This window comes from Triturus cristatus, chromosome 4_2 (assembly GCF_964204655.1).
Source record: "Triturus cristatus chromosome 4_2, aTriCri1.1, whole genome shotgun sequence".
In the NCBI taxonomy this organism is placed as follows: domain Eukaryota; kingdom Metazoa; phylum Chordata; class Amphibia; order Caudata; family Salamandridae; genus Triturus; species Triturus cristatus.
This window is the reverse complement of record NC_140586.1, coordinates 433,013,440-433,037,105: the sequence shown is the minus strand read 5'-3', so window position 1 is coordinate 433,037,105 and position 23,666 is coordinate 433,013,440.

The window sequence follows — 23,666 nt, the reverse complement described above, 5'->3', positions numbered from 1 at the left end:
CAAGACTCACTTTTGATGCTGGGTCTTGATTTCACCACGGCAGAGGACATACCAGTGAATAGGGCATCATCGCAGGCTGCACACCCGCTCAGCCCTTGAGGTGCCACTAACTCTGTGACCTGTGAGGCCACCACATGGCGGTAGGCCCCCGCTGTCCGCTGGTTCAGGCCTACACTGCAGTCCAGCAGGGCACACAACCTGAGCACTCTGGACCGCCAGGACAGAGCATCATCGCAGGCTGCCACCCGCTCAGCACTTACGTTCCCCCGACCTCAGTGCACCGAAAGTCACCGTCCCGTGGCGGTGTGCCTGTGCTGACCGGTGTGTAGCCAGTGCCACCAAGTCTGTGCCCTGCAAGTCATGGACCCTCTATGATTGGGTATCGTGGTGCGGTAGCCATCATGTCATCTCCGGGCCTGCGGAATGTGATGTCGCAGGCCCCTGGGCCCCCATGCCTACATGTACACCACACGGACACACCCCGAGAGGGGTAGGAAATGGTGTTGAGCACATGCGCCCGGCCCTTTTTATTGGCAGGGTCACATGTGCTGTGATGCGTGTGCTGGATGGGTGTGGTGTGGGTGTACACCAGCCGTGAGGGGTTGGCTGTCGCATGCTGACAACTAGACCTGTGAGCAGCAGACCCCTACAGGGAAGACCTGGGACATATAGCATTGTCGTCCCCTCCTGTAGTGTAAGCGGAGTGGGCTGGCCTGCCGTATGCCAGTCCAGCGTAAGGGTTTGAACAATGACCCCGGGGCTCTGGGCGTTGTTCTGTACGTGGCTGGACAAGGAAGTAACAAATGCATGTGTCACTGTTGTTGCTTCGGCACCACCCTGACAACATTCGGCAATGTGTCACCATAGGGTGACCCAAGTCCAAACACGTGAGCCACATGGACGTAAGAGGAATTCACTGACCCTACATTCATCCATACTATCACACTTGAAAGACCATAGACACGACACATCTGTGTGATTCAGAATGTTTAATGCACATTCAGTGGAGTATAGAATCTGGAGCAGTATAGGGCCATGCAAAGCCCACTTTACAATGTTGGCCTGTGGAAGGCCAGCCAGAGTCCTTCAGGGAATTACAAGTCCAAAGGAAGAGGAAGAATTCAGTCCGCAGTCTGTTAGCTGTGTCATTGGCGATCACACAGAATATGGCAGTCCATGGCGAGGTTCAAGGTGAGTATCGCAGGGTGTATCGGGGGACAGTGGAAGGTGATGATGCAGAAGGCAGAACCAAGCTGAAACCGGCCATATGTTGGAGATGAATGCTGCAGCTTTCTCCGTACCAGTAAGGCAGTTTCATCCGCATCTTCGTCCTCTGCTGTCTCATGTGCCTCACGTGTGGGTGGTGCTGGACTTTCTCCAGCACTGTGTGGCAGTGACACCTGAGCGGCCCGAGGTGGAATGTCTGCCACACTGTGTGGCACTGACAATTCAGGGGGCGGAGATGTGGATGTAGTGGTAGCAGCAGCATGCATCGGCGCCAGGCCTTGTGGCAGCAATGCCATGAGGATGGTTTTGAGGTCATTGTGGAACCCAGCTACCTCTCGCTGGAGTGCAGCCGTGGCAGCTGCTCTTTCTGCATTGGCCCGCTCCATGGTCTCCATGAGCTTCCGCATGAGTCCCACCTCCCGGGCGAGCTCGCAGGAGCCAGTCTGACTAGACAGTCGTTCTTGTCTCAAAGTCAGGACTCTGGCGATGTCAGCCATGGTTCGTTGGAGAGCATGGAGCAGACTGTGGGTGTCCGTTGGAGACTGTGAGTGGTCCCTGATGGGACTTAGACACCCATGTATGGCATCTGGTTTGTCTGCCATGCGGTGGAAGCCCACCCGCACCTGTTCAGCCAGCTGCTCCTGGCATCCCAACACACGGCGTTGGAAGGCCATGTGTTCTTTGTGGGGGTCCTGGGAGGCAGCCGTGGTGGTGGGCGCTGCCTGCTGTGTGGTCTGTGCAGGGGGCGGGGTGTCCCCATTGCAGCTGGGCTGTCTTGCACCTAGAGGTGGGCTGAGGAGACTGTCAATGAACTCTTGGAGGGCGTCAGAGTCTAAGCTGTGGTGGTCCTCTTCATCATCAGAGAGGAGAGGTTTGGGCTGCTCTGCAGGAGGTGTTGATTGTCCCTCTGCAATGTGAAGGGGAGATGCAGTTTGACAATGTGTTCACATGTGTGTTGTTGAATTGTACATGTTCACATACAGACTGCATGACTGTGTACATCGTGGCTGTTTTGGAGGGGCTGCCTATTTGCTGTGGGACTGTGGACATTGTTACAACATCACGGATGTGTGTTTGAACTTGTACATTGTCTACTCACATTTCTCTGCAATGCCACTTGTGATTGGCCAGTGTCTACTCCCAGTAGGCACCAGTTGTGTCCTGTGTTCTGTTGTGGATGTGTTGCAGTTTGTGCCACTTTTTTGTCAGTGTTGATGTGCTCTGCATGTTATGTGTGTGAGCTGCATTGGGGGAGTGGCCCCTGCTGCTCTGTTTTGCTGCCACTTATCCCTTTCATGCGGTGTACCTTTGACTTCTCTGCTTGTACACTGCTGACATGTAACATACTTGGGTACATTGTTCTCTTGGTGGAAGTCGGGGTCTGGGGCATGGTTTGTCCGCAGATGTGCTCAGCTCAATTGTGCATGTGTGCCATTGTGCCCATCTCCCCCGTCCCCCCAGTCCCTGGTCGTTACTCGCCCTGGTGCTGTTGTGTCCGGTCATGTTGAGCAGTGTCCGGTCACCCGACTCCAGCCACGGTCTACCCACTGATGACTGTGGATACCATTTCCTCCATGTCGTCCAGCTCCTCCTGTGGCGCAGGACTCCCACCTCCAGTCTGCATTGCTGCCTTTTGGTTGTTGGTGAGTTTCTGCTTGGTTTTGCGCTTGACGTCATTCCAGAGCCTCTTGACCTCTTCCATTGTCCTCTTCAGCACTCTGACTGCATTCACCTTGTCCACAATGGACTGCCATAGTCCATTTTTTGTTGCCAATGACACGGTGGAGGTGACGAATAATTGTTGATGGTGTTCGCCCACTTCCGTTCTCAGGATCTTGTTTTCCTGCGTGCTGAAGCGCTTCTTTCCACTCTTCTTCTCCTTGCCCTTCCCTGACCCCGAGGGCCCAGACAGGGCCTTCCGGAGGACTTGTTGGGTTCTGGTTCTCCTCCGTACTTGCTCCGGCAACATCCATTGTGCTTGGCTGTTGTTTGGCATTTGTTTGTCCGGTTTTTTGCTACTTTTATGGTGATTTTTCCCACCTGACGCGTGTGAATTGCAGGCCTGCAGCTGGTTTTCGCCTACTTTTTAATCGCGTTTGGCCGCATCGCAACTTTTTTTGCATCTTGCATTTTTGCGGCATGGCTTTGATTTTAACGTTGTCAGTTGATGCGTTATCTGGTAAATATTGCATGGTGCCGCCTTGTTGAGAATGCTTCGTTAACATGGCGTCATTTTCCCGCGATAGACTGCGATGTTGGAAGTTGCGTTAGGTTACTTTTGCGATGGTTATCACACATTCTTGAGAATATCCCCCATGTGTGTTGCGAAATGCGTAAAATTTAATATTGCCATAAGTTCGTCAGAGGAAATATTCTTTTAATGAGAGTTATTTACAGGAGGGGGTGGTGACGCACAGCAAACTGAAGGACACACACTGCAGTGATGCAGGCATGGGAAATACCCGCAGTGATGGAATGCTGGAATTAGAAAGTGAGCAGAGCTGCTGGAGGAGTTTGAGACCAAGAAGAGTTCCAACTCAGTTGAAGACTTTTCCTTAGCAACTTGAACTGTTTGATTGGTTGTCGGATTATCATAGAAATTTGTGTTGCTTAAATGTTTTATATATGAATGGTTCCTTATGTTACATATTTTAGATAATCAGCAACTTTTGTTATTGTCTATGTAATTCTTTTTATTAGTGGTTTAACATTTATATTTTACCTATTCGGTTAGTTCACATAAAAGGTTTCCTTATTTGTTCTCTTTCTATTTCATATTTTTGGTATTTGTACCATGCTAATTTCATGCTGTTTATGTATGTTTATTTTAATTGTATTAAGGGGGTGTGTGTTGTAGCTTATTTACACTCTTTACATACAGTCTTCATTTAATGCTCTTAGTAGAAGCATGACATATGGAATTTTGAGGTAGCCAAGGGAACAGGGTCAGTTGAGAGGAAGTGGCTGTAGATGTCAGGTTGTGTGCTATAACCTGAATGGATGCCAATAAATACATAAAAAGACTTATGGAGTTGTGTCTTTTTAACAGATTCCCTTGGGGGAACTGAAAAAATAGCCAAAATATAGCATTTTTTTTAAACAAATGGGAAAAACTGCTCAAAATGAAATTGTATTTTTTTCTAAAGATGGCATCAACAAAAGGGCTGTTGCGCTAAGATCACAATCTTTCCAGATTTCGGAATTCTAAAGAAACACTTTTGTACCACAGTGTTGGCATTTATTTAAGCTGTAGTCCATTTTCCCCATTTTTGAGGTTTCATCCTACTTGCAGTATGATGTTGAAACAGTCATGGAACACATGGGTGAACCCAAAAAGCTAAAGACAAAATTCAGAATTCCTCATAGAATCATCTATGTAGATAACTCATGGCTTTTCTTCTTCTTGCATGTGACTGTTGGTTAACTGAAAAAGGAGATTAAATGTGCAAACAAAAGAAAGAAAGCTACGATGGACATGCCAAACCACCTAAGACACATTTCTACGTTTTCAAACGCCTTCCTCCTCAAAAGATGCCTCAGAGGATATCTTCAGACAATATCACTTCATTTCAACTAGGGGTGGGCGGAATTTGCGGAATTAACCTTCGCAAATTATCGCGAGAATGTTTAAAATTATCGCAAACAAGCAGAAATATCGCGAAGATGCGGAAGTTTTTTTCCGGCATGTTCGCGAGATTTTCTGCATGGTTGCGGGTCGCCAACTTACCCATGTGGTTGCTTGCGGGCGCGGCCATCTTGTTTTGAGTTGTTCTCGCGGTGCATGATCGCGAGAAGAAAGACGTGATCGCGCGACGCATGACGTCACTGCGGGCGCGAACTGTCGCGAGACAGCGCAAATGGCTAAAAACAATACAACATCTCATGGAGAACGCGACCGGATCAAGAAAACTTGTCGGCGAACGCAGGGATTCAGGTAAGGCGATCGCGCGCGCGCGAGAATGTATCATTTTACAGCGCGAGCAAGAAACAAATTATCGCCAAGCTGCGGAAACCGGAATTTTTGACATTTTCGCGCTCTCCGCGGAACGCAAAAATGTCAAATTATCGCAATTTCCGCGAACGGAACGAAATTTTTGCCCAGGCCTAATTTCAACATGCAGACTTCGAATTCCCTCTGCTGTAAACCATGTTATTGTCAGACAAAGTGAAGGATCTGTATTGTCTGCCTTTCTTCACATTTATGGCAACATGAGCAAAATATCCTATTAATGTTGCCAGATGTCTCTTGCCCCATGTAATCTCTGCTTCCCATTAAGGCTGTAAATGTGCCCTTTCTACAGGGTCACCACAGATTTCACCTTCTTTAACCCCTTCAGTGCCCATGACGAGCTGGACTCGTCATGGGCCGCGGTTGCGCTGTGCCCATGACGAGTCCAGCTCGTCATAGACCCCGCCCGCTAATGCAACGGCCGGCACAGGGCGGGGAAAGGGGCGGGCACTGAAGGGGTTAATTGAACCCGTTTGTTGGGCACAGAACTCCTCGCACCTTACTGCTGCTAACCTGTGATAAGGCATGTGTGCTTTCCCTTTTAAACTAGGTAAAAATGACATACACCTGATTGGCACATTTAATTTACTTATAAGTTCCTGGCATATGGTACTTCATGTACCTAAGGTCTGTAAATTAAATGCTAGAAGTGGTTTGGTGCACTCATTATGCCTCCCACTGGAGTAGCAGTTTAAAATACGTCTCCAAGCCTGCCTGTGAAGTTTGTGTGTGCAGTATTTTTTAAACACATTCTATTAGTTTTGCATAGATATTTCCAACATAGCTAACATAGCACGTTTGATCAAGAAAAGACAAGAAAATAAACCCATATTCCCATAAAAGAAAAATCATATGAACACAATAAATAAACCTGCCTCGCCCAGCCCACACCCACCTCCCACTGCCATCGAGAGAAGACTAGGTAATAAAAAGTAGGAAGCATTGTATCAAATTAATATATGTAGCACGCTTGTCTATACAGGTGTCCACTGCCACCCTGGAGTGTCCTACCTTCTTCATACAAAGAATTATGTATCAGATGGATAGGGACCAGATCTATACCCTTGTAGTCTGCCCATTTCTGCCAGATCTTTGGGTATGTTTGAGGGCAACCCCATGCTTTGTATACCGACACCTCTAGAATCATTCCAAGCCCATACCCTTCCTCTAGACTGCCAAAGACGGGGGAGTCATTGCCTTCCATTCCCTGGAAATGTCACTTTTGGCCAATGTCAGTCCACTGCGGAGAAGGGATAAGTCATACCTGTTCCCCTCAATATCTTCCATGAGATGGAGAAGGATTAGTCTTGGGTTTCATGGTGCCAGGTTAAGATCTTGATAAGACATGTAACCACTCCCTGCTAGAATCTATACAATTCCACGTAGCTCCACACCGTGTGGATGAAGGTGCCCACTACTGTTACAACGGAGACAGGTCGGGGAAGCAATCACCCCCATGCACCACAGTCGATGTCATATGAGATAGGTCCTGTGTAAGTATTTCAATTGGATTAACAGAAGTCTGGCCAAGATGGCAGCTTTACTTGGCGATCCTAGTATTTCTGTCCAGTCTTCGTTTTCCTGTTCCCCCACATCAGTTTCCCAGCCCACATGTAGAGTGGCCCGAATATCTGGTTGATTTGAGAAGAGTGTTTGATTGATGGTTGTGACTTTATGATCCCCAAGGTCACCCATAAGGAGCTTACCCTCCAAGGGATTAATTTAAGGGAGATCTGCCAATGTAGTAATGTATGGAGTCAATGAGTGGCGGAGTTAAAGATATTTATAGAATTGGATGCAATGTAAGCTAAATTCAGTTTGAAGGTCTTGGAATGGTTTAAGACTCATGCAATGCATGATGTCCCCCAAAGTGGAGATCTCAATACGATCCCATTTTCTGAATCCTGACAGGCTTACTACCTGCTGGAGTAAACTCCCATATCAGAGTGGTGTCTGTTCAGTCAGTCTGCCCCACCATTTCATTCGCCGAAGCGGCGATCACCAGGAGGTAAGGACCAGTCTTGTTGCAGGGGAAGGTCTGCCATCTACCCAGCACCTTATAGGTATGTCATCAATGGAGTAATACCGATAGCCCATTTGTCTAGTGTATAAGCTGTGGCACACTGTGGATCATACAGTCAGTCACTAACAATCAAAAGATGGAACACAAAATAGTAAGATTCCACATCTGCTGCCACTGTGCCAACACAATAGGTAGATTGGAAACATTTGGCGAGGGCGATGGGAGGGGTGCCCTTACCGATAGGAAGGTATTAAGAAGGGTATACAGTTCATGAAACCACTGCCGTGGGATGGGGTATGGGACGTTTTGAAGTTGACATAAGAATTTGGGGAGGGAGACCATCTTGAAGATAGCTGATCGACCCAGCAAGGACTGCAGAATAACGGACCATATCTTTATCTCTTTAAGACGGGTAAGTACAGGTTCGATATTGGCCCTCCATACCATTGAGGGATCAGGATATACATAAACGCCCAGAAATTTAAACCCATGAGTAGCATGTCTTTGACCTAATGCCCATCTGAGGTCATGGGGTCCCTGGCCCCAATTATAGGCAGTAAATTGTGAGGAATAATGTATAAACCTGAGGTTTTACCAAATGAGTGGAGAACCTGTAGCAGGTGATGTGATAAAAAACAGAACATTGTCAGCATGTAATAGTATTCGATCTGATAAGCCGTCCTCCCAATCGAGGCCCCAAGCCCATGTATCTGTCCTCACCCACCCTGCTAATGGCGCCACAATATGTGTGAACAGCAGGGGGAACAGGGGCAAACCCTGTTGAGTCCCCCGCTGTATAGAAAAGTAGTCAGACTGAACTACTGCCACCTGTACCAATGCCGCCAGGTTGGTATATAGTAGGCGAAGATAAGAAATAAACCATGGGCCGAAGTTAAGGCATTGGAGTAGGATAAATAATTATGTCCAACTGACAGAACTGAAAGCCTTGTCCATGTCGGCCAAGAAGAGCATTGCTGACTCATTCCATCCTTAGGCCATTGCAATCACATTATATACATGTTGAATGTAGCAGCAGGTTGCTCGATGAGTTCTGCAGCAGGATTTGTCTAGAAGAACCAGTTCTGGGATGTAGGTAATAAGTCTATTTGCAAGCGCTTTACTGAGAATCTTAGCTTTTAGATTCAATAACGAAATAGGGCAATACAATGTGAGGTGGTCCGGTGGACGGCCCAGCTTGGGAAAACCACTATTCCCACATTCACATGGCAATCCATCGGCCTGGGCGCCTTGCCAGAGTTTATGTCAGTAATGGCAGAGGCATTTCTTTTGTAAGTTGCACATCCAGCATATCATGGGCCGCGCTGGGGAGTCTGGAGCGGGAGAGCGTCTAAGAACTCCCTTATCTGAGCATTGGACACCGTTTCCCACTCGGTGTATACCTCTCTGAAGGGGAGGAGAACCTAACCACTATCAGCTATGGGTCTGTAAGGAGGGTACCCACTTCAATTGTAATTAGCGGAAGGGTGGTGTCCTATGGACACCTTGGCATAATCTGTGAAGCATCTGGATTGATTTGCCTCCCCACTAGTAGATTCTACTCTGGGATGCCCTCCATGCGAGTTTTTCCTCGTCAGGATTTGATGATATTGTTGTTTAGCTAGACCGAGCCGTCTACGTTAGGTTTGACCATCGTTTTGGCGTCCTTGCAGGTCTAAGTTTAATATGTCTGTCTCTAGGTTTGATATGTGGCATAGTTTACACCCCCACTCACCTGCACAATAACTAATAACTACCCCTCTGATCATGGGCTTCAGGGCCTGTCAAAGAATGACCAACTCTATGTTGTGAGAGAAGTATTCAACAATGGACCTTTCTATGTGTTTATGATATTTAGGGCAATGAAGGAGCCAAGGTAACATAGGCCAATGAAACGCAGGGTGTGGGGACCTGTCAGGATATTTAGAGAAACTGGGGAATAATCCGATAAGCCCCAGGAAGCACTGTAATGTCGGTTGATACATGCAAGTAATTTTGAGGGACTAGTAAATAGTCTATGTGGGAGTATGAACCATGGGCCGATGAAAAGAAAGTATTGCCCCCAGGAGAGGAATGATGAGCCCTCCGTATATCTGTCAATATGCGAAGTGATCAAAGCTAGTCAGAACAGGTATAAAACGACATGTAATGATTGCTATTAATGTGTAGTTGCATACAACAGTAATCTGGGTACTAGAGTAAAAAGAAAATTGAAACTGAGGTAGTAGTGAACTGGAAAAGATAAAACGAAGGTAATAAATGAATAAATGAAAATAAGTTTGAAAGAAAATAAGTTATATACCTGTTTTGACTAGCTTTGATCACTTCGCATATTGACACCGTTTTTCACCATTCCAAAATGGCCGCCAAACTAGGCTCTTATATCTACAATTCCCTCTTCACTCTCTACAACCCAGTATACCTCTCGAGGTTTGTTTCATGCGGACACGCTGACTGCTTTTGCACATGGGGAAACGCTGATTGTTTACGGTACACTTTTCACCGAGGTATGTCTTATCATGTGACGTTAGTACCTTCCGTTTAAGATTTATACGTTGATTCACTCTAGTCACTGAGTACTTTGTAATTGCACTATTTTCCAAGTAATCTTCCGCATTTACATCCCGGCACGTCTTTGCAATTATGTTTTTAACCTCGTACACTGACTCGCAGTCACTAAGTATTTTGTATTTGCACTTTTCTTAGCAATCTATCGTACTTGCATCCTGGCACGTCACTGCAATCACTTTTTCAACCTCGCTCATTTCTTAACCATATTCGTTCACCTTTACTCTAACTTGTCCTCCATGGTTTACACACCATTCGCGATATAGTTTGTTCCACACATGGTATTCTATTTCACTTTTTTTACTTTGAACATCCTACAACTTTGGGTTTTTGATTCGTTCGGTTACCGCTACTAATACACGTTTGTTTTTGGCATCTGGTGTTTAATGGGTCACCTTCATTATTACTTTCCATATTTAGACAAACAGGTCGACACATCTCTCCTTTATTCATGTCTTTATAGGACTTCTCCTGATGAAGGGTAGAACCATACCCGAAATGCATTGAGGATTACTTTATACGTCCTTGGTTCTAGTGAATTACTTTCCTTGCAAATGGCAAATCTCATGACTTTAATGAAGATTGAAACACAGATGAATTATCTACAATAAAAATTTGAGTTACAAACCACAACGTAAACCTTGAACAAATCCTTGCAACTTTGTTGCCCTTTTTGGCTGTGCTATAAGGGGGACACCACTCAACGTTGACTGGTGCATCTACTACATGCTTGGAAAGATTGACACTGTTGCTGCATGAGCCTGCTGTAGCCTGGGAATATCAAGATGGTATGGGGCTGGTAGATTAGTTTCTCCTGAAGGCAGGCATGTTTTAGGATAATATTCTTGTCCATATAGATCAGGTGCTTAGCTATAACTGGACGAGACCTGTCACCCAGGGGGGCACGTCAGTTCAGAGCCCTGTGGACCCTCTTAATCCAAAATCAGGGAGATCGGACCCCCAGGGGTATACACTTGTGCAGTCAACCATCAATGAGTCGTTCCATCGACGCACCCTCACAGCCCTCCGGGAATCCAAAGAAAATCAGGTTGTTGTGGCATGATCTGCCTTCAGCATCTTCAACTCGGGCCGCGAGTTCCCATATCACTGAAGTGAGTTTAATTCCTGTGTGCTGTAGGGTGGAGACAGAGTCTTCCACTCCCGGCACTCGGGTCTCCACCTCTGTGATCCGTTCAATCTTATTGTGGAGGTTTATACTGAGCAATGTAACCTCCAAACCCACAGCACCTGTCTTGGCATCAAGGGCATACCAGCACTGTGTGATCACCGCCAGTAAAGCGGTATTGTCTGCAGTTGTGGCTCCGAGTCACTTCCATATGTGAGTAGGATGCACCTAGTTGTGTATATTTGTTGAGTGTACTCTGTTTAGTACCTGGTGGTCCTCTATCATTGGTCATGTTGTAGATAGGTGAAAGTCAACAATGCTGTCAATTATCTACTCACTTTGGTCAGCCACTGACCCGCCAGACCCTCACCGTGTTTCCACGGGGCATCATGAGCAGTCAGGGGCTCAGGAAATTGAATTCATGGGAAGGTAGGTCCCCAACCTGAGTTGGACTGCAAAGGCACTCGTGGACAGCTAGGTTTGAGATGGAGGTCTTCACGTTGCAAACCGCACCGAAGCTTAATTCGGCCATCTCCACAATTAGTGAATCTGCCTCATGTCACCCCTTAATGAGGATAGTCCAACGTAACAAATGTCTCTGGTAGATTTGGGTACAATATATGTCTTGTGTTGGTGGTTAGAGCTTGCACCTTGGCCTCACTCAGTGTCGTTGTTTGCTATGTATCCATTGGGGAGCACCCCATTTATGTGCCTCTGTCATCATCAGCATTAGATAGATTCCAAGCTCCACAGTCACAACAAAGGAGGATGCTGCAGGCCCCCTCCACTTCAGGCAGAACCTAGGCGATGTCTTTTACACTATTAGGATTCTTGAGCACCAGAACTACTCCTTGAGAGGAAGACTGTCACATCACGAGGATAGCATCCATCACCCGGATCCTGCCAGATGCCGTATCGCGAAAGCGTGAGACGCCCTAAGTAGGAAAGGGAGCCAAGTGTGATGACTCCAGCCCCAGGGGCTGAAACTGTGTCGCAATGTATTGCAAAATGATTTCCTTGGCCCAGTCTCTTTCAGGAGAAGAATGAATCCACAAGGCCTGCACCGCAGTCAGGCATCCCCAGGTCACCTCCTGTATTTTGTTGCAATCTGGTTGGATCCTAGGGGAAAGGGCTGATGGAGCCTGTCAGGTGTGTGTGTCTTTTACCAAGCCTAAATCTTCCTTTTTAATACTTATAAGTCACCACTAATGTAGCCCCTAAACGCCCAGAGGCAGGTTGCATGGTATTTCAATAAAGTAGGACATACATATTTTATGTTTTACATGTTCTGGCAGTTTAAAACCAACAACGACTGTTTTCCCCAAGGCAGATCTGTCCCATCCATAGAAAAACACAGGGATATACTATAACAACTTATAATGCTTAGTTTCAGTTTGAGAGCTGCTAGAAAATTGATTCTAGGACTCATTTTGACAGTAATTTAAAACCAACTTTATAGTGAAGTCAGAGTTTATGCTACTATTTTGAAAATTACACTTTTAGAAAGATTTAATTTTCCTACCTAAGCCATATGCCCCTTTCTGTCAATGTGCAGTATCACCTGCCTGTTGAATGACTCCCCTGTGGTGAAATGTGGATTGTTAGCAAACAGTGGACAAAAGGCTTTGGTCATTTGGGCAAGTCCCATGTGAAATTTGCCTGCGTCAGTCGTAAGATATTGACGCATTTGCATCCCAGAAGTGGCGTGCTGAAATCTTATAAATTTTACTGCGTCACTTCTACGACCTTTTCTTGCGTGAGAACGCCCCCCTGCATACATTATACCTGGCGCAGGTATAATGTGGCTCAGGGGTTTACAAAGTGACGCTTCTACCTAGATGCGTCACTTTGTAAATATGGTGCAACAAGGCACATTTTTTACGCTGCTGGTGCGTCACAAAAAGTGACGCACTGGCGGCGTAAAAGTGACGCAAGGGCTCATAAATAAGCCCCCAACTGCTTAACTCAATCAGCTATCTGAAGTCCAATGCAAGCTTCCAACTTAAGCCCTGATTTCAGGGCCGTAATTCATGAATCAAGTGGTACCGCATGTTACTGGCTGAATATGGCATTCTTTAGTGTTGGCAGGTACTACAGAAAGAGTTTATGATCTTTACCTCTTTCTTCGGGCATGATTTAAAAGAGAAAATAAAAAGACGACTTTGGGGTCTAAAGTTATGTCACTGGGTTAAGCAGCATGATCATTTGTGGTACCCGGTTAAAAGAGAGTGAATGACTGAGACATAGGCAGAACACTCGTTTCTGCGTGTTTTTGCTCATTTAAAGTTGCATTTTCTTAGGTATTGAGAGAATCCTGCATCTTAGTACGGAGCGTACTATAATGCACTATTGTCTCAATACCTAAGAAAATGCTATCACGCCATTTTTAACTGTGAAATAAGGTAAAATATGTTGCAATCCACCTAATACACATTTTTGTGCTCTTCCATCCTTCTCCTAAATGAGGCCCTTCCCATCTTCGCAAAGCCTAACAGCAGATTATGTCAGTCACTTTTTCCACTTGTATATATAGCTAGCAAATTATCTCAAAACATACATTTACAATGAGTGCATGATATTATTTTAACAATTGAAATTATACACATGCAGATATAAACCAAGGTCATACAAGAGGACATTTAAAAGGTGGTGTTTTCTGTCAATGGAGGAAAAACATACACAGTTTGGGGTAGTTGTAATCTTCAAAACAATCGAAGAGACCGTGAATTCATATGGTGAAGCTATCACTGGCCTCCCTCGTTATTTGCCGTTGCTATTGCTGCTTTTGACACAGCCACAGGAAGTTAAAAAAAGCTCCTGGAATGCGTAGTGGGAAGAATGTATCCCCAGGAGGCCAAGCAAAATGAAAGGCTGGATTCCCTGAGTGGAAACAGATCTTTGAAAGCAATCCTCTGTTCTGTGCATCTAGGAAAAATCCTCTAAAGCAAATATTTTACCAATGCATTCACATTTTAACTGCGTTTACATGCTACCGGGTTGAGCCAATGGTCGAAACAAAAGTTAGCGTCTTCCACGGTAAATATAATTTAACATCTCAAAGTGCACCATATGGTAGAGGAAGCATGTTGTTATTTATAATGTAAAGGAACAAATTGTTAAACTTTTCAATCCTCAGATTCTGTGGTGGTATACAAAAGCAACACGCACATTTTATAGCTGTATCAGCTGCAATTAAGCCACTGAAATTAAAGAAGACCTACTCAACAACAATCTGTGTTTTTTTTCCATTGTATTGTATTGAATGCTACATCTTTTCATAGGAACATTAGGCATTTGGAATCCATAATTATTCCCAGATTATTTTGCATTTTGGTGATCCAATTGTTGGCTTTCTTATTGTTTAAAGACAGTTTTAGAACATTTGTTACATTGGGCACAAAATGTCCACCACACCTAAAAGACCCAAATGTGATTAATATTCTTCACTCTTCTTTTATTTTAGGCCCTTTCATATCAAACATTCTGTTTGATCCCATTTCAGAGGGCTACAGGGCAAGCAGGAGCTACGGGGCTCAACTGTTGGGATTAAGGTGTTTAATCCTGATGTTTCGGGCCCGACTTACTATGGGTCCGGAGCAACTCGGTCAAGTACCCCTTCAGCAATTGATTCTCAGTAGTAGTGTGGGTTGAGCAGTTCAAGGTTTCTCTGGGGGGTCCCCCCTGACATATGGGGTCGTCAACTTTACTCTGCACATAGGTCGCAGCCTATAGATACAGCAGTAAATCATTCTTTACTGCGCAGACAGGCTACGGCCCGAGCAACACAGCAGTATTACAATCTTCAGGATGGCCCCCTTAGGCATACAGGGTTGCTGATTTTACTCAGCCCAGGGGTGACACCCGATCAGCGTGGCAGTAATGCAATCTTCAAGGCGGTCCTCTCTGACATACAGGATCACCGTCTTGAACTGGCACATAGGCGATAGCTTCCACACATCTCTCGATGGTGACGCATTCACCATGATCACGCACTGGGCCTTGCTCCCTCTAAGCACTCTCCTCTTCCTGGAACACTGGTCTTGACAGAAGGCAGGTGCTGGAGCTCCAGGCTCCAGGGCAGGCCAGGATTTCCCTAGGTGATATTCCATCACCTGGCTGTGGATTGGTAGTACTTAGCCCCCAGTCTTGGTTACTGGTCGAAGTCTTGTTGCCGAGCTTCTCAAGTGACAACTCCTCTGCTCTGCCCTTCCCCCAGAAGGCAGTCTGTCAGAGTGAGAGCCACTCCAAATCTGATAGCCCCAGACAAAGGCCATGGAAGTGACTATAGGTTCACACCTGAATGTCAGCTACAGTGATATGTGCTTCAAAGAGTTATTGAAGGGCCTCAGTCCAACTCTTTATGATTCTCTTATCAGCCCATCTCCTCTCTAAGATGTACCCATGCCCCTTCCCAATGACCTCTTTCTGAAATAAGGAGCACCCTTTCAAATGTACTGAAGAGCCTCGTTCTTCCTTCCTCCAGTGTGTGTCCCTCCCAGCTCTCAGGAATGCAGTAATGCACAAATCTGTCCTGGGTGAATCCTGTACCTCCTCATGCTCATTCAGTCTGCTCTGGGTCTTCTAAAATGGAACCCAGAGTCTTCTATGTATTATACTACTCACAGGCCCACATACACCCAGCATATGCATGCAACCACATACAGGCTGCACAGCACAACATAATACCTTAATGTAGGCCAAGGTTGAATTAAGCACACATCAGTGGAACTTTACATGATTGGATCAGTAGGCCTCATTCCAGTGACACAGATTAAAAGGACTGTTTACTCCTACTGATCACTACACGGCATGCTGGCTCCACTGCATCCGTGCGCCTTAACACCTGGTAAATGCAGCAGTCTTTTGCCATCATGAGGGTAGCACTTTGGGTGCCCTTCACATCTAACCAGACACCAAACTCTGAGACAGGCCTATGTCATGGCACACATGCATGATCTGTGTTTGCCCATGACAGCAAAAATCAGCACCAACGATCCAGATATCTTTGCAGCTGGATCACTCAGGGCAGAGGTACATGCTGGTCACCATGCGAGAGACTTTCCTGTCCCAACATCTACACTACTGTAAGTATTGTCCATTCCCATAGGATGTTTATGAAGTATAAGGATGATTTAAATGTGTTATTTTGCCCCTGCATTTTAAGCACCTTTTTACACACCTTCTAGTATTGACATATTTTCTTGGTTCATAGCAGTCCTATGAATGTTATGAGTTTCTCCACTCTATGAGTACTGTAGGTGGTTTGAGTTTAGCAGCACCTACCTTTATCTATCTATTTTCCTATGATGGAGGCCACAGGATGTCAGCAGCTGTGTATTCAGGATGCCTAACAGTGGTCTAGCAGAGGTTTGCATATAATGCCTAAACTAGAGCCACCGCAAGGTCATATGTAGTGCACCATTTACTAATGATGCCAACTATGTGCTTGGATTGAGTCTTTCTTAAGTCCAGAGGGTGCGTGATTGTGTGTGAATGCATATTTCATATGTGGATGTGTGTGTGGCTTGTGGGTATAAATAGTACCTTTGGTGGGTAAGGTATATGACCTTTCCCAAACACTGAGTCTTAGCAGAAAAATAGGTCATGTTCTCTGTCTTTTTGATATGTGAATAAGGGTTGCATTGCGAAGTATTGTAGTGCTATAGAATGGTTGTGTAAAGTGACTCTTCCTAGGCCAAGTGGATGCTTAGGTAGCTGAGGTATAGGATATTTCCTAAACCTCTGTGTATCAGCAGTTGTGCTATATTTGACTATAGGTAGACATCTGAGGAAGGGGCTCTTATCTACTCCTAGTCCCTCATTATAAGTGGGCACAAAATAACTCTGAATTTCAGCGCCCTTGAATTTGCCAATATTGGGTTATCTGCAGCTCCAGGGATTGGGAATATCCGGGCCATTACACGCTAGTCTTTAGGATCCCCTTGGAAATAATAAATTACCAGGTAAATCAGTCATTCTTGGTACAATCCCTTTAGTCATTTTTTATTTTACCCCACATTTCACACAGAAATTGCTGTAGCTTTTAGCATCTGAAATCACCATGTGAAAATAAACACATTTGTGGAAACACCACAGCTCTCATAATTCCGATCTGCTGTTACCAGCCCCATCATAATTAAGACGCCAGTTGTAATGAAAGCCTCAGAGATTTATATTGGGCATCTTGCTGAGATTTACGGTTCATGCATTTAGTACGAGTCATCATTGAGGATATGTTGTTAAATGCTATATAGCGTTTGTGTTTCATTTGTGTACTTGAGCTTCCCTAACCTTTACATTGTAAGAGTTGTCATGTTAATAAGTGGGCAGTAGGTTTATACAGCCAAGAAACTCCCATGTCACCAGCTGGACCCTGGATGCCACTTTCTGCAAAGGACTGGGAAGGCAGTGGAGGTCAAGAATGCAACCAAGATCAGGACAACAAGGGGACTGCAAGTTGGAGATCAGCTCTCTCAGAAGTAGAGAAATAAATATGCAGGAAAGAATTCACTAATGAAGAATGGTGAATGTACTAAATATGACTCTGCATCTGATTGCTCTTACGAGGAGCCAGTTCTTGAGGTGATGTAATGCATGGGTGAGGTTGGTTAATTGATAAGGACTAGGAGTAGAGTTCAGTCGTCACCTTTTTCTAGAACATTTTGGTATTAAGTGTGCCCCTCCAGAAAGACAATCTGGCTGTCACAATAGCAACACAGGTTCAGGTGATGACATCTGGTGCATCAAAAAAAAAAAAATCAGAGGGATAAATGTTGTTGCTGAAACTGGATTCTAAGGAATATTGTTGTCAAAACTGAGTTACCGAATTCGAGGATGAAATACCTTATCAGTTAGTAGGACTGCAGCCAACCAAACAAGAGCTTGCAAAATCTGAGAAAAAACAGTGGAGGTATCAGGACTAGATTTAACAGGCCTGTGGCAGCAGGGGTGAATTCTGGAATGAACAGCACAAGGTACGAGGTTTGAAGAGTTGTAGCCCGACAGAGTACCAGAAAAAGACTGCCTGTATTCTACGATAAATGGAGGCACATGAACAGAAGGGCAAGAGATTTGAAGCAGCTATGATGTTTGGGGCAAGATATTTTCTAGGAATGGGCAAATTGTAATGCTGAACCAATATACTAATAGATAAATATGGAGGATGGATTGAACAGAAACAGTAGTTGCCACTTTGTAGGGCCAATACCTTACACTTTAGTGAAACAACAGTCACCATCACTCTAATCAGGAGTAGAGATCTAAAATCAGTTCTTTAAGAAACTGCAGCATGACAAAGAGCAGGAGTACAAGTGCTCAGTGTAAGCAGTAATAGAGCAGTCTGCACAACAGAAGTACGTGAGCGTTAAATGGTTACTCAGTAGTCAACTCACAATCCGTCCTTAGTAAATTTACCAACCCATAGACCATCAAGCTGAAATATTTTGCAACATTTTTGCTTCTCAGCAGCGTTGCACAGGATAAACAGCTGGTAGGAATCATACATTTCTGCCACTTGGAATCTCTCAGATCAAAATTCCCAAATAATTAATACATTTCCCAAATTCAGATAAATGATCTGAAGCTGTAAAAAAAACATATTTGCAGCGATTTCTACAACAATGCATCTCTTTTTTTGGGATTAGTCATCCCAGACTCAAACCAGTGCATTCAGAATATGTTGTTTTGCAAATTTCTTTTTAGCGACAATCCCATTGTACAGCATCATCTAAAGATGTTACAGCATGGTTTTAACTTCAAGACAGTGTTACTCTGAGCTTTACTTTGTAAAGAAAAGACCAACATTTCTCAAGGGTATTCAACAATTATAGCTGTGTTTCAATATTCTTGGGAGCCAGTAGGTAGACATGCTTGGCATGCTTTTGAATGGAAAGTGTTGCTGCTAGCGTGCGGAGCAGCGGGAAAAAGGGTTTCGGGTTACCAAAGCAGAGCGTATAATCATTTATACCACGCGCTATGAAACAGTTTTCCTACTTTATTTTTCTCTATTTATATGACTACATTTTGGCCCATATTATGTCAGGTCCTCCAACAGATTGGAGAATTTGACAGGGATTTGGCAGAAGAAACAAACTAATATCGTGATTGCACCACTTTTGTTAATATATCAGAATAGTTCATATTAAATCCAGATACTGATTGGTGTTCATCTTTATTGGCGATTCATAATCTTCTCACTCTTGATATAAAACAGAGGCAAACAGCCAACGCGTTTCGTTCTCTACTGAGAACTTCTTCAGGGCTGTGAAGTTAAAACACATATAAAAATACAAAATATGTGGAACAAAATACACATATGATAACAAACATAAAAATGCCAAAACATTTTTGCACATGATGCACATTACATAGTGACATATAAAAACCCTAAACATATCGCATATTTAATTGTATCAGAGGTGCATAACATCATATTAATATCCATGCACCGATTGCTTAAAAGGAATTGACCTATGTATTACCACTTCACTAACGAGTGAATATATATCTCAATAAGGTATTACCAACTTAAGGACATTCCAATATATCATTTTCATCACTAGACAGTTAAATTCATTCGATACCACTAAAATGAAATGAAAAGGCTAGAATCAAAAAGTGCAAAAGTTATTAGAATCCCAAAATTCATATCCTAACAAACTATCAACCTCGCTAAGTTAGAAAAGGTAAAGTTGATCATATGTTCACATACCATTTTAAATTTTCCAAAAAGCGAACAGAGTAGATATTTATAACCTTGTAGTCCTGGATTGAGTAAGTATGGCCGCCCAGTAATCGTCAGTCAGCTGTATAAAAGCATAAAAATACAGTATGTGTGCTCAAAAAACATATCTCAAAAGAGAACATGTTCTAAAAATGAGTATCAGTGCTATGAAACATGATCATCAGCCTACCTTATGAGTTGAAGCGAACGCTGTCACTGTATTGCAGTATTCAGTATGGAGACGTCAAATGGTGATATAATAGTCACCATATGCACCATAATATATACTTTGAAACAAAGTATCAAGGCATTACCTAAAACAATTCAAACAACACGGAACAAGCTATTAGTTTCCCATGTTGTGAGTCCAATGCACATCTGCACCAAACCTCATAGTCATGATTGTTTAATGCCATATGATAAATGATGTGTCAATTTATTATTGATCAAAGTCTTTTTTGTATCAAAAAGAAGAAAAGAAAAACTAGCCCCAACATTTTAAAGCAGTAAGATAAACCATTATCAAATAATATATATCAAAAATTGCTCAAATTCAGAACGTCGAAAAAAGAAAATTCTTTCACGTTTGGAGCCCAAAAAGCTCAATGGCAATATATACAATTTTATACACCGAATATACGTGGTCCAGTTAGTAATGTCGCACTGCTCCGACCAACAGATCCCAAAACTTCAAAAGGGGATCACCCAAATGCGGAAGACACCCAATTCAGAGATGGCCGTCGCAATGCGACACCAGCCATGTTAGAGTAACGGACAATAATCATGACCAAATGCAGAAGACACGCGATTTAAAAGGGGCCGTCACAATACGAAACCGGCCATTCAAGAGTAACAAACAATAATCAAAACCAACATCATCACAGTCAGAAACAACATAATTATAAGGCATATAGATATCGAAATGATACTAATCATGAGCATAACAATGTCCAGCGTAAAGCCCTTAGTATGGCATTAATACTATATATTATTAGGCTTTTATAAGAACGATCGGTATAACGTGCCACATATCGCATTTAACGTGCACAAGATAATAAATGTGGGCGCAGTTGCTGCAATAGTATAATAACTAAATAAAGGTACATCCAGTCAACTTCTTGAATACCATGCTTTTCTAAACAACAATCCCCATAATGTACATCTTACCATAAAGTATAGTCAAAACAGTATTGAGTTTTTGGATATTTTATTTTATATTAACCATAACGAAATACATAGTACCATCTTTCGAAAAAGTACTTCATGTAACAGCACATTACACGCAACCAGCGCCCATCCCAAAACAGTTATTGCGAACATACCATTTGGAGAAATGGTACGTGTGCGTCGTAACTGTAGTTCGGAGGAGTCATTCCGGGTTAATATTAGGGATGTTAAAAACAGATTCAGACAAAGGGGCTATGCAGAGGACATCTTAACTAAGGCTGACTCAAGAATTAAGAATGTAACAAGAGCCAGTACCTTACAAAAACAAACAAGAACTAAACATCTAAGAACAGATGGGTCCCATCTAGCATTTATCACACAATATACAAATAACAGTGCCTGATTGTTTAATATACTCAAAAGACATTGGGGGCTTTTATATGAAATACCGAATTTGAAGGAATATGTTACAGCTATACCTAGAGTCACCTTTCGTAGAGGCAAAACACTTCGAAACCTACTATGCCCTACTTACCCTAGGCACACAAGCCTCAAAACATGGATGCCAACCACACCAAATGGTTTCTATACGTGTTCTGGTTGTAATGTTTGTACCTTGGGTAAGAACAAGACTTTAAAATTTAACTACAACATGACAAGGGAATATGATATAAGACAGTTTATTAACTGTAAAACGTGTTATGTTGTATATATTTTGGGTTGTGACTGCAATAAGATATATGTAGGTAGTACTGTTCGACCGCTCAAGTTACGCATTCAGGAGCACGTAAGAGCTCTTAAGAATTATGACTTAAAATACCCTATGACTTATCATATGAGAGAACATCATGGCGCTAATTATCGAATATGGTTCCACGGCATTAAACATATCCCTCCCCACCCTCGTGGTGGGAATAGAGAACTTACCCTCCGTAAAAAAGAGGCTATGTGGATTTGTCGTCTGAGATGCATTGAGATGGGCCACAATACGGAAGATGAAATGCACTACCATCTGTAAGGGTACACCATCTCATATTATCCTTCTCTCTATTCTGTTTATAGGGTTACCTAATTGGATCATGAGCTTTAATGTTTCCTGTCCACTTCTGCCTTTCAAGCACGTTTTAGGAACTAATGATGCTTGGAGATGTTGGGAGATATATATGTAACCCCATGTCTCCACAATTGGCTTAACAGAATATATATATATATTTTTTTTCTTTTTTTCTATCACGGCATTTTTAAGATATTATTTAAATATACATTTTGATTTTTTACAATAGGTTGTACCCCAGTGTTACATCACAAATACAATCATTGTTTACATATTCTTTGTTGCTTGTATATACCGAAAGAATATCATCATGGGCCAATGCTCTAATATGGCGGATTCACTTCACATAGTGGGGCATTTGTTATTGTGCTCCCTTTTTGAAGGGTTCAGTTATGGTTATGGATTCAATACTATTCGTTCCATGTTAGTCACGCCTTGGATAATTAGGGGATCTGTCAGTTATCGACTTTGTATCATTTCGATTATATATATATTTTTTGGTTTATTTTGTGCTATATTTATTTTGTCTCTTTGTATTATTAATTTATTGTTCTTTATATAATTTTTCTTGTAATTGGGGCTTATCGGTTTAGATTCTCCGCATTATTCATGTATCCATGGAATGTTTCTATGGATCACGATTCAGATATTCATTTATTTCATCCAAGCCACACTCCAATATGGCCACCACGTTCAATATAGGTAACGTGGGCCTAGATCCAGCTTGGGATGAGGACGTAACATTGACGTCAGACGCACGCTTTGGGGCGGCGTTTAAATGACAAACTTATCTCGCGCCCGCGTTTTCGAAACTACGGCGGGCTCACGCGAGTTACGGGAGTGATCGCTACGTTATCACTGCAACACGGGGTAAGGACTATTGCCATATACAGGTTTCCGCATAATTATACTATTGCAGCAACTGCGCCCACATTTATTATCTTGTGCACGTTAAATGCGATATGTGGCACGTTATACCGATCGTTCTTATAAAAGCCTAATAATATATAGTATTAATGCCATACTAAGGGCTTTACGCTGGACATTGTTATGCTCATGATTAGTATCATTTCGATATCTATATGCCTTATAATTATGTTGTTTCTGACTGTGATGATGTTGGTTTTGATTATTGTTTGTTACTCTTGTATGGCCGGTTTCGTATTGTGACGGCCCCTTTTAAATCGCGTGTCTTCTGCATTTGGTCATGATTATTGTCCGTTACTCTAACATGGCTGGTGTAGCATTGCGACGGCCATCTCTGAATTGGGTGTCTTCCGCATTTGGGTGATCCCCTTTTGAAGTTTTGGGATCTGTTGGTCGGAGCAGTGCGACATTACCAACTGGACCACGTATATTCGGTGTATAAAATTGTATATATTGCCATTGAGCTTTTTGGGCTCCAAACGTGAAAGAATTTTATTTTTTCGAGTTCTGAATTTGAGCAATTTTTGATATATATTATTTGATAATGGTTTATCTTACTGCTTTAAAATGTTGGGGCTAGTTTTTCTTTTCTTCTTTTTGATACAAAATAAGACTTTGATCAATAATAAATTGACACATCATTTATCATATGGCATTAAACAATCATGACTATGAGGTTTGGTGCAGATGTGCATTGGACTCACAACATGGGAAACTAATAGCTTGTTCCGTGTTGTTTGAATTGTTTTAGTTAATGCCTTGATACTTTGTTTCAAAGTATATATTATGGTGCATATGGTGACTATTATATCACCATTTGACGTCTCCATACTGAATACTGCAATA